This window comes from Mesoplodon bidens, assembly GCF_964165515.1.
Source record: "Mesoplodon bidens genome assembly, chromosome: 7".
Lineage (NCBI taxonomy): Eukaryota > Metazoa > Chordata > Mammalia > Artiodactyla > Ziphiidae > Mesoplodon > Mesoplodon bidens.
This window is the reverse complement of record NC_138164.1, coordinates 4,425,032-4,437,397: the sequence shown is the minus strand read 5'-3', so window position 1 is coordinate 4,437,397 and position 12,366 is coordinate 4,425,032. Positions and strand designations below refer to the sequence as shown.

General features: G+C 41.2%; 1 protein-coding gene across 1 annotated transcript in view; it reads left to right on the top strand.

Moving 5' to 3' along the window:
• Positions 1–269: 269 nt before the first annotated feature.
• TMEM45B (transmembrane protein 45B) overlaps positions 270–12,366 on the top strand; it is a 31,619-nt gene continuing 19,522 nt past the window's right edge. Inside the window, exon 1 of the mRNA XM_081240827.1 lies at positions 270–332. The gene's annotated coding sequence lies outside the window, so the exon portion shown is untranslated. The remainder of the gene's footprint in view (positions 333–12,366) is intronic.

Below are 12,366 nucleotides of genomic sequence, written 5' to 3'. Positions count from 1 at the left end.
AGGCTCTGTTAATTGCTTTGCACCATAGGAGGTCAAAGTTAGTCACGGCTGGCCTTACGTGCCTGGGAACCGGCCCCCGTTGGAACACACATCTTAGGGAGTGTCTGAAGCCAGGAAACAACCCGGCGGGAGTTGTCAGGGGCGTGGAGGGCAGTGCGGACTTTGAGACGGGCGGCCCAGCCCCCGGGCAGGTGCGGGAAGGGGCGGTCCGGGTTGGGGGCGGACCGGCTGGCGGCGGCCGGGCGGGGAGGGGCGCTCGCACCTGCGGGGTGGCAGCTGCACTCGGCGCGCAAAGCGGCCACGGACTGACGGCTCGGAGGCGCTCGGCGCAGGTGAGACGCCGGCTGCGGGCAGGGGGCTCGGCCCGGAGGGGTTCCCGACGCGGAGGGGCTCGGCCAGGGGAGGGGGCTCGGCTGGGGAGGGCAGGGAGGCACTGGAGGTCCAGGGGTGGGGAAGCTGACCCGGGGGCCCCGTCGGGGCCGCACTGGGCGGCTCCCACCGCGCCCACGCACCTGTGGCCGATCGCCAGCGGCCCTGGGGTGAATACTGTCGCGACCCCGGCCTGGCAGGGCGACCGTGTCGCCCGGTGAGAGGAGCTTCCAAGTGTGAAGCCCCTGCCCTCCGTTCCGCCCCGAGAATCGGAAACCCCCGCGGTGATGGCTCGTGTCCCGCCCGGAGACCGGAGCTATCTTGAGTCCGCGGCTCGCAGCGGCGGCACTTCCACCCCGACCCTCCCCGGGCCGGCGCCGCCCCACCCCCCCCCACCCCACCCCCCACCCCACCCCCCACCGCGAATGCGCACACCACATACTCTCCTCAGGCCAGCAAGCCTGGAGGCTAACAGTGAGAGGCAATTGACAGATAACGTCCCCTGAGCCATTATTTAGCTTTCACGGACAGGCCAGTGGGCAGAGGGATGCGAGGGGTCAAGGGGGAAGTTAGCAGTGGTTGGAGAGGTTTAGTGGGGCCTGAAAATAGTTTTAGGTGTCCCCGCCTGGGCCCAGAGTGATCACCTCCGGAGACAGGAGCTAGCCCTCCATGTAAGAAGGGTTGTGCTGCAGCAACGGAAACCCCTTATGAAATAAACCATTTAAAAAGTTTAGCCAGAAATGACCACTTCCTTCCTGTTCTCTTCCACCACTGCCCTCGTCTGCCATTTTCCCCACATCCTGACCGTCTGCCCCGTTGCCCTACCCACCGCTCTGCTGGGCTCATAAAGTGACAGAAGAATTTTACCTGTATTTTTACATTCACTTTAATAAGTAGTAGGGCTTATTGTTAAAGGAAACGTGTACTCTTTTTAACCAGATGTGCAACATATTCAGTATATTCCGAGGTTTGTACCATGTTGAACACTGTTGGGGAGAAAAATAATACACTCTGAGATAGGGTGGTGCGACCTGCTTCAGACTGAGCTCTTCCTGCCTGAGTGTTCCTCTGCTTAATATGTAGTTACCCTCTGTTGCTAAAGTTTCTGGAAAAGATACGGAACTGATATGAGGGCTCTCTTGAATAAGGCCCCTTAATCTTACAAGGGGAGAGCACCTGACATAAGCAGAGAAAAAGGCGTGATTTCTGGTTATGCGTTAGTTGTTCTGGTACTACAGGAGGCAAGCATTCGGTTTTCTTTTTAAAGACCTTTGATTTCCTCTCACTTCTTCCATGGGCAGTGGAAACAGTATTACCACTTATCACATACTCTGCATTTTTCCTTATATTCTGTGGGTTCCTCCCCGACCCTTCTGGGGAATGTTGGTTGTGATGGACTAGGTGAAGTTATTGAATCTCACATCTGGCACCAGTAATTTTATTTAAAGTATTCCCCAATATATCCTTGGTTATGTGTCTTGCCTAATCTTAGCAAATAGCACTTTGCAATTGTCAGGATTTGGCAAGGGCTGAGGCAAAACGGGGATAAAGAGGAAGAAAGAATTCTGCTTTCTTATCTCCCCACCACCTTCACATTCACTTTGGCTGCCATGCTCAGTTGGTCAAAGTACAGATGTTACCTACGTTGGTTGTAATCAAAAGATTGTCTCTTTCTCTCAAACGCATCTGCTTGTTGAAAATGGATACGGTCAATTTTACCATGTGTAGAACCACTCCCATAGCCAAAGTTCCTGTTACTGCAAAGCTTTTTATAATTGTGGGTAAGAGAATGGAAGTCATGACTGCATCATCAGCTAATGGCTGCATATGTAGACAAATTTCCCATCTACACTTGAGACAGGTTATAAGGCAAAACCCAGATTATTCACAATACTATACAATACTGAATATGGACAATTAGAGGCCACAGGTAAGTGATGTAATTTCCACACTTTGTTTGAACCCAGCTTCCCTTTTAACCAGCCCACCCTTTCCCCCAACCTTTACTGGGGCTAGAAACAAACAGAGATGATTTCACCTTTAGCTGTTTTTGTTTCTCTTGCCTATTCTCTTATGTAAAAATAAAATGGGTCGCAAGGTACACTATGGCAGGCAGAAGGAAACTCAAAAGATCTATCTGCCTTGTGTAATGAAGAATTAAACTGAAAACGTCAAAGCACACTCATGTATTCCCCTAGCAGGATTTAGATTTCTAAGTCATTATCAATATCTTGCTGGTAGCAAATCATAATCGGGCTTTATGGAGCACCAGGCATTTTCCTTAATAAGCAGCACTTTGAGGTCAGAGTAATAGCCCTATTTTTTTTAGTATGCTTTCTATTTTTTTAATTTTTTAAATAGATCTTTATTGGAGTATAATTGCTTCGTATTTTATAAATGAGGAAATTGAGACTTAGACACCGAGTGTCCATCCCAGGGTTACTCAGCTGTTACGTGGCAGAGCCGGGTCTCAAACCACAACTCCCTCCAGCGTGTTCTTTTTCCCTTTGTGTGTTTGTTTAATTTGGAGTGGGCAGTTGTTTGTGATTTGTTTAATATATCCTCTGACTTGAACTCTTAGAGTCTAAATTTAGAAACACTCTTGTCTGGTATATTTCATGGCCATCTTTGTTCAATGTAATCACAAAATATTTTAGAGCTGAGCCCAATCTTCTTGTTTTTCGAAGAAGAAAAGTGGATTTGGGAAAAATTAAGCAATCACCCCATGTAGCTTCCCCAAATGTACTTTGCTAATGAATTACAGAGAAAACCTAGGTCTCCCAATGTCCAGACTATTGCTCCTTCTGGCATGTGGTCCCCTGAGGATTTCCTACATACATAAATCAAGTGGTTTATTTCGATTGACTCTGTTGCTTAGGGTCTGTGACAGCAAACCATAGCCCCTCTGAATCCTGGACTCAGACACCTGTAGATTCTTCTACTCTAACTGTATCCCACATTCCATGAGGCAAAGAGCCTTATCTGTCTGGCCCGTTGCACTATTCCTAGCACAGTGCCCAATGCACTCAAAAAAATGTGTTCAATATACAGTATATCAAATACACATTTGACCAAGTATGAGATGTCATCAGGATTTCATTCAGCTACAAGTCACAGAAGACCCCACTCTGGGGGCTTAATAAGTAAGGAGTTTATTCTTCTCAGAGAACCAGAGGTCTGCAGGTGCCAAGTCCAGGGCCGGAGCAGGCTCCTTCCACCCTTAGCACACTTTCGTCCTCACTGAAGGACGGGCACCTCTTCTGTGCTTAATAGAAAGAAGGGCAGAAGGCATGTACCAGCTGAGTCTGTCCCTTTCTGACAATACAGTAAGTCCCCACATACGAACCTTTAAGTTGTGAACTTTCAAAGATGCGAACATGTGTTCGCATGTCCAATCACGTAAGTTAGTTCACGTGAAATTGCAGCTTGCCCCCGTCAGTCCTTCAGCTCTACCGTCTCCCACCTCCTCTCCCTCCTCCAGTCAGTAACTCTTCTCGCCTGTTCACTCGATGCCAGACCCTGGATGCCAGCTGTTGGACTGTACTACTGTACTTTTCAAGGGACTGTAAGATTAAAAATGTTTTCTTTATTTTTTGTGTATGTTTTTTATGTATTATTTGTGTGAAAAGTATTATAAACCTATTACAGTACAGTACCATATAGCTGAATGTGTTAGTTGGGTACTTAGGCTAACTTAGCTGGACTTACAAACAAATTGGACTTAAGGAACGCGCTCTCGGAACGGAACTCGTTTGTATGTAGGGGACTTACTGTAATATTAAGATCTTCCCTGGAAGCTCCACCCAGTAGACCTCTTACACATCTCAGTGGTATAAAGACTATGCCACACAACTACCCCAAACTGTAAGAAGCCTGAGAAAATCCAGTGTTTTCGTTGGACATGTTGCCAATACAACAAAATAGGGATTCTGTTAATTAGGAAGAATGGATATCGGGTAAGCAAATAGCAGTGTCTGCCATGGTGCTTTTTATGGGTCACTGACTCTGTTTCTACATCTGTTATTCTTTTTCATTTTATTTATTTTTTGTTGTTTGGTTTCCTAAAAAGCAATAGATAATGCAGTGGGTCTAGGGGAACTTTTTGAAATTGTAGGTTCCAAGTCCCACCCTGAGAAATGCTGATTACTTAGGTCTGGGATGGGTCTATAAATCTGAATGATAAACTGGCACTGCAGGTAATTTAAATGCAGGTGGTCACAGGACCACAACTCGAAAAACACTGAACTTGGGGTAGTTTAGCAGAGGCACCGTCATTTTATTTCCAACAGCTTTTTGTCTCACTCCTCTTGGGGCATGACTTTCTTTTTTTAATTCTCTATTTTGGTCAAAACAAATAAATGTATAGTCTTAAAAGTTCTACAAGGTTTTTATGGAGTTTATACTAAGCTGCATCCCCAGAGGCAACTACTTTCCATGCTTTTGGCTACATTTTTCTCATGTTTACCATCATATTCCCAAATAACATGCAAATATTGGCTCTTCCCCCCACCCCCCGGCCACACACACAGTTCTAGATAATATCTACTGACATCCTACCTTGAAGGATGTGGCTTTAGCTCTCTTATACCCTCATAACTCTACCTCACATTCACTTCCCTTTCTTGCAAGGTCCCAATATATCAAGTTATATCATAATATTTTTTGATATAGTAATGTTTAATGTTTGCATTATTATGACTGTAAATATTATTCACAACTGAGCCATATGATAAACCATGATTTTTACACCTCCTCTCTTGTACAACCTTTTCTACCGTCCTGGAGTTAGTCATTGCTACATCTTCAATTGCTTAAGTGTTGAGTACTCATTACTAATTCTTGCTCAACCTTCGACAGGATGGTAAAATTCCTCTCAGTAGAGTTAGTCAATGTCAAGTAAGTAGCCAGTTTTTTCTTTCTTTTTTTTTTTTTTTTCCTTGAGAAATCCCTGCTCAGCCAGCTCCCCCATTCTCTGGAACTGGTCCTTCTCTGGGCCCCTTGTTACCCTGGGAGCTCCCTCATTGGCATCCTGTGGATTGTACAGGATTCCTGTCCCTTGGAGTCCATGCCTTGGACTCCGTTCCTTGGTTCTGCTGGAGCATAGTTTCCTAAGGATGCGTGGAGGCAGAGGCAGCTTTACCCGGAGCTGATAAAGTCATAGGGCCACTGTGAGTGCTGCAAATCACTGCAAGCTGTCAGGGGTGTGGGCAGGGAGCCAGGTTGCCATCGAGAAGAATTTTTGGTCAATTTTCTAAAGAGATTTTAAAAGAAAGAGCCCTGAATCTCCATGGCTCCTGTTTGTTGTGATTTCTTTTCTCAATGTAAATATTCACCTTCACTCCCAACTTTGTAATTCAATGACTTTTTTTTAATTTTTGGACTTTATTTTTTTATACAGTAGGTTATTAGTCATCCATTTTATGCACATCAGCGTACACATGTCAATCCCAATCTCCCAATTCATCCCACCACCACCCCACCCCCTGCTGCTTTCCCCCCCTGGTGTCCATACGTTTGTTCTCTACATCTGTGTCTCTATTTCTGCCCTGCAAACCAGTTCATCTGTACCATTTTCTAGGTTCCACATATATGCGTTAATATACGATATTTGTTTTTCTCTTTCTGACTTACTTCACTCTGTATGAGAGTCTCTAGATCCATCCACGTCCCAACAAATGACCCAATTTTGTTCCTTTTTATGGCTGAGTAATGTTCCACAGTATATATGTACCACATCTTCTTTATCCATTCATCTGTTGACGGGCATTTAAGTTGCTTCCATGACCTGGCTATTGTAAATAGTGCTGCAATGAACATTGGGGTGCATGTGTCTTTTTGAATTATGGTTTTCTCTGGGTATATGGCCAGTAGTGCGATTGCTGGATCATATGGTAATTCTATTCTTAGTTTTTTAAGGAACCTCCATATTGTTCTCCATAGTGGCTGTATCAGTTTACATTCCCACCAACAGTGCAAGAGAGTTCCCTTTTCTCCACACCCTCTCCAGCATTTGTTGTTTCTAGATTTTCTTATGATGCCCATTCTAACTAGTGTGAGGTGATACCTCATTGTAGTTTTGATTTGCATTTCTCTAATAATTAGTTATGTTGAGCAGCTTTTCATGTGTTTCTTGGCCATCTGTATGTCTTCTTTGGAGAAATGTCCATTTAGGTCTTCTGCCCATTTTTGGATTGGGTTGTTTTTTTAACATTGAGCTGCGTGAGCTGTTTATATATTTTGGAGATTAATCCTTTGTCCATTGATTCATTTGCAAATATTTTCTCCCACTCTGAGGGTTGTCATTCCATCTTGTTTATGGTTTCCTTTGCTGTGCAAAAGCTTTGAAGTTTCATTAGATCCCACTTGTTTATTTTTGTTTTTATTTCCATTACTCTAGGAGGTGGATCAAAAAATACCTTGCTGTGACTTATGTCAAAGAGTGTTCTTCCTATGTTTTCCTTTAAGAGTTTTATAGTGTCCGGTCTTACATTTAGGTCTCTAATCCATTTTGTTTTTGTGTATGGTGTTAGGGGGTGTTCTAATTTCATACTTTTACATGTAGCTGTCCAGTTTTCCCAGCACCACTTATTGAAGAGACTGTCTTTTCTCCATTGTATATCCTTGCCTCCTTTGTCATAGATTAGCTGACTATAGGTGTGTGGGTTTATCTCTGGGCTTTCTATCTTTTTCCATTGATCTATATTTCTGTTTCTGTGCCAGTACCAAATTGTCTTGATTACTGTAGCTTTGTAGTATAGTCTGAGGTCAGGGAGTCTGATTCCTCCAGCTCCGCTTTTTTCCCTAAAGACTGCTTTGGCTATTCGGGGTCTTTTGTGTCTCCATACAAATTTTAAGATTTTTTGTTCTAGTTCTGTAAAAACTGCCATTGGTAATTTGATAGGGATTGCACTGAATCTGTAGATTGCTTTGGGTAGTATAGTCATTTTCACAATATTGATTCTTCCAATTCAAGAACATGGTATATCTCTCCATCTGTTGGTATCATCTATAATTTCTTTCATCAGTGTCTTATAGTTTTCTGCATACAGGTCTTTTTTCTCCCTAGGTAGGTTTATTCCTAGGTATTTTATTCTTTTTGTTGCAATGGTAAATGGGAGTGTTTCCTTAATTTCTCTTTCAGATTTTTCATTATTAATGTATAGGAATGCAAGAGATTTCTGTGCGTTACTTTTGTATCCTGCAACTTTACAAAATTCATTGATTAGCTCTAGTAGTTTTGTGGTGGCATCTTTAGGATTCTCTATGTACAGTAGCATGTCATCTGCAAACAGTGACAGTTTTACTTCTTCTTTTCCGATTTGTATTCCTTTTCTTTTTCTTCTCTGATTGCCATGGCTAGGACTTCCACAACTATGTTGAATAATAGTGACGAGAGTGGACATCCTTGTCTTGTTCCTGATCTTAGAGGAAATGCTTTCAGTTTTTCACCATTGAGAATGATGTTTGCCGTGGGTTTGTCATATATGGCCTTTATTATGTTGAGGTAGGTTCCCTCCATGCCCACTTTCTGGAGCGTTTCTATCATAAATGGGTGTTGAATTTTTTTAAAAGCTTTTTCTGCATCTATTGAGATGATCATATGGTTTTTATTCTTCAATTTGTTAATATGGTGTATCACATTGATTGATTTGCATATATTGAAGAATCCTTGCATCCCTGGAATAAATCCCACTTGATCATGTTGTATGATCCTTTTAATGTGTTGTTGGATTCTGATTGCTAATATTTTGTTGAGGATTTTTGCATCTATAATCATCAGTGATATTGGTCTGTAATTTTTTTTGTAGTATCTTTGTCTGGTTTTGGTATCAGGGTGATGGTGGCCTCATAGAATGAGTTTGGAAGTGTTCCTTCCTCTGAAATTTTGGAAGAGTTTGAGAAGGATGGGTGTTAGCTCTTCTCTAAATGGTTGTTAGAATTCACCTGTAGAGCCATCTGGTCCTGGACTTTTGTTTGTTGGAAGATTTTCAATCACAGTTTCAATTTCATTTCTTGTGATTGGTCTGTTCATATTTTCTATTTCTTCCTGGTTCAGTCTTGGGAGGTTATACCTTTCCAAGAATTTGTCCATTTCTCCCAGGTTGTCCATTTTATTGGCATAGAGTTGCTTGTAATAGTCTCTTAGGATGCTTTGTATTTCTGTTGTAACTTCTCCTCTTTCATTTGTAATTTTATTGATTTGAGTCCTCTCCCTCTTTTTCTCGATGAAACTGGCTAATGGTTTATCAATTGTGTTTATCTTCTCAAAGAACCAGCTTTTAGTTTTATTGATCTTTGTTACTGTTTTCTTTGTTTCTATTTATTTCTGCTCTGATCTTTATGATTTCTTTCCTTCTGGTAACTGGGTTTTCTTTGTTCTTCTTTCTCTAGTTCCTTTAGGTGTAAGGTTAGATTGTTTATTTGAGATTTTTGTTTCTTGAGGTAGGCTTGTATAGCTGTAAACTTCCCTCTTAGAACTGCTTTTGCTGCATCCCATAGGTTCTGGATCATCGTGTTTTCATTGTCATTTTTCTCTAGGTATTTTCTGATTTCCTCTTTGATTTCTTCAGTGATCTCTTGGTTATTTAGTAACGTATTGTTTAGCCTCCATGTGTTCGTGTTTTTTTGGTTTTTTTCCCTGTAATTCATTTCTAATCTCATAGTGTTGTGGTCAGAAAAGATTCTTGATATGATTTCAATTTTCTTAAATTTACTGAGGCTTGATTTGTGACTCAAGATGTAATCCACCCTGGAGAATGTTCCATGCGCACTTGAGAAGAAAGTGTAATCTGCTGTTTTTGGATGGAATGTCCTATAAATATCAATTAAATCTATCTGGTCTATTGTGTCATTTAATGCTTGTTTCCTTATTTATTTTCATTTTGGATGATCTGTCCATTGGTGTAAGTGAGGTGTTAAAAGTCCCCCACTATTATTGTGTTACTGTCGATTTCCTCTTTTAGAGCTGTTAGCAGTTGCCTTATGTATTGAGGTGCTCCTATGTTGGGTGCATATATATTTATAATTGTTATATCTTCTTCTTGGATTGATCCCTTGATCATTATGTAGTGTCCTTCCTTATCTCTTATAACATTCTTTATTTTAAAGTCTATTTTATCCGATATAAGTATTGCTACTCCAACTTTCTTTTGATTTCCATTTGCATGGAATATCTTTTTCCATCCCCTCACTTTCAGTCTGTATGTGTCTCTAGGTCTGAAGTGGGTCTCTTGTAGACAGCATATATGTGGGTCTTGTTTTTGTATCCATTCAGCAAGCCTGTGTCTTTTGGTTGGAGCATTTAATCCATTCATGTTTAAGGTAATTATCGATATGTATGCTCCTATTACCATTTTAATTGTTTTGGGTTTGTTTTTGTAGGTCCTTTTCTTCTCGTGTTTCCTACTTAGAGAAGTTCCTTTAGCATTTGTTGTAGAGCTGGTTTGGTGGTGCTGAATTCTCTTAGCTTTTGCTTGTCTGTAAAGCTTTTGATTTCTCCATCAAATCTGAATGAGATCCTTGCCTGGCAGAGTAATCTTGGTTGTAGGTTCTTCCCTTTCATCACTTTAAGTATATGATGCCACTCCCTTCTGGCTTGTAGTTTTTGCTCAGAAATCAGCTGTTAATCTTATGGGAGTTCCCTTGTATGTTATTTGTCATTTTTCCCTTGCTGTTTCAATAATTTTTGTCTTTAATTTTTGCCAGTTTGATTATTACATGTCTCGGCATGTTTCTCCTTGGGTTTATTGTGTACGGGAGTCTCTGCGCTTCCTGGACTTGGGTGGCTATTTCCTTTCCCATGTTAGGGAAGTTTTCGACCTTAATCTCTTCAAATATTTTCTCAGGTCCTTTCTCTCTCTCTTCTCCTTCTGGGACCCCTATAATACAAATGTGGTTGCATTTAATGTTGCCCCAGAGGTCTCTTAGGCTGTCTTCATTTCTTTTCATTTTTTCTTTATTCTGTTCTGCAGCAGTGAATTCCACCATTCTGTCTTCCAGGTCACTTATCCATTCTTCTGCCTCAGTTATTCTGCTATTGATTCCTTCTAGTGTAGTTTTCATTTCAGTAATTGTATTGTTCATCTCTGTTTGTTTGTTCTTTAATTCTTCTGGGTCTTTGTTAAACATTTCTTGCATCTTCTCAATCTTTGCCTCCTTTCTTTTTCCGAGGTCCTGGATCAACTTCACTATCATTATTCTGAATTCTTTTTCTGGAAGGTTGCCTATCTCCACTTCATTTAGTTGTTTTTCTGGGGTTTTATCTTGTTCCTTCTTCTGTACATAGCCCTCTGCCTTTTCATCTTGTCTTTCTTTCTGTGAATGTGGTTTTTGTTCCACGGGCTGCAGGATTGTAGTTCTTCTTGCTTCTGCTGTCTGCCCTCTGGTGGATGAGGCTATCTAAGAGGCTTGTGCAAGTTTCCTAATGGGGACTTTTTCTTCAAGTGGGTAAGATTCAGGCCCCACAAGACCTGGTTGGTTTTTGAGACCTTGTGCACTTAAGATGTCATCTTTCTTCCTTCACAATTGACTGATGGTTTGATGAACTTAAAATAATTTCCCCTCAGAATTTTGAAGGCATTGCTCCATTTCCTTCCACCTTCTCATAGTGCTCTTGAGAAGCTAATGCCATTCTGATTTTTGATCCGTTATACTTTGTTTTAATCTCTGGAAGTTTGTAGGGTTTTCTTTTCTTTTTTCCTCACGTCCTGATATATCAGGATATTGTAAGTTGATGTTGGGCTTTTCTTGTTTGGTTTGGTCATTGTTCTAGGTACTTTAAAGACCTTTTCAATCTAAAAATCATATTCTTCAGTTCTTCTGTTATATAATTCCCTCTGTTGTTTCTGAAACTATATTAATTACTTAGATGTTGGATCTCTTGAATCTGTCTTGAATCTTGTCACTTAGTTCCAATAAATCTTCCAACCCTTGTATTAAACTTTTGCATTTCTACCATCATGTTTAATTCCCAAGGGCTTTAATTTGGGGTGGAGGGAAACTTCCAATTTTTTTTAATAGCATCCCATTCTTATTTCATGGATGCAGTATCTCCTCATATTTCTCTGAAAATATTAACTCTGTATCTTTTCTGCATTTTAAAAGTTTTCTTCAGCTGCCTACAATGTCTGTGTTTATTTTCAAAGTCCCCTTTTCTGTTGTTTTGGTTCTGTCTTTCATGTTGGAAGCAGTATTCAAATGTCCACGTTTAAGAATGTTGTACTAACATGCAGTCTGTGAGTGTGTCTTGTAGATGCGAGAGCCTCATTGCAGGGTGATTAGGCAGAGCAGGCTTTTTTTGATGGCTTATCATTATGTCTCTAGCAGCTTTCTAGTACGGTTTCTCATTAGAAAGCCGTTTATTCTTGTTTGAGAGAAGGCCATTGATAACTTCGACTGATTTATTATGTAATTTGTTTAATAGTAGTGGTTCCTGTTTTGAGGTGGCTCCGTGGTAGTCTAGGATTCAAAACCAGAATTTGTTCTTGACTCCCTCCCGCTTTGAAGTACCTGGTGCTTTTGTGCCCCTCTATGCATCACCTTCTATCAGCAGCACAGAGACCATCAGAAGGCTTCCAGAGACACAGCTTTTTTCTATTACAAAAAAAAAAGTCTGAGATCCTAGGGCAATGAAAGTCCTGTGAACACATGTATGAGTAATTGTTTTGTAATAACCATTTGCAAAACATTCATTACCCACCTACAAGGAAATACTTATTAATCCAGGATAAATTAGGGCTTTTGGAGAAGTTCCATATCAGGATAGTGTTTGTCTTAGCAGGTCATTTGGGAGAAGATTTAATTATGATGGAAAAGTATATTAGCCTAGTATTTTTCTTTAGGAGGTTATATTGAGAAGATATTTTCCTAATACCTCTGGAGGATGTCTTGGTGATAGATCTGGGGAGAGAGTTTCTGCCCTTGAAGGTCACTCTCCAAATCCATATCATTTTCCCCTTGTGCAGCCAGACGTATGACAATCAAAACTTGGGGCAGATT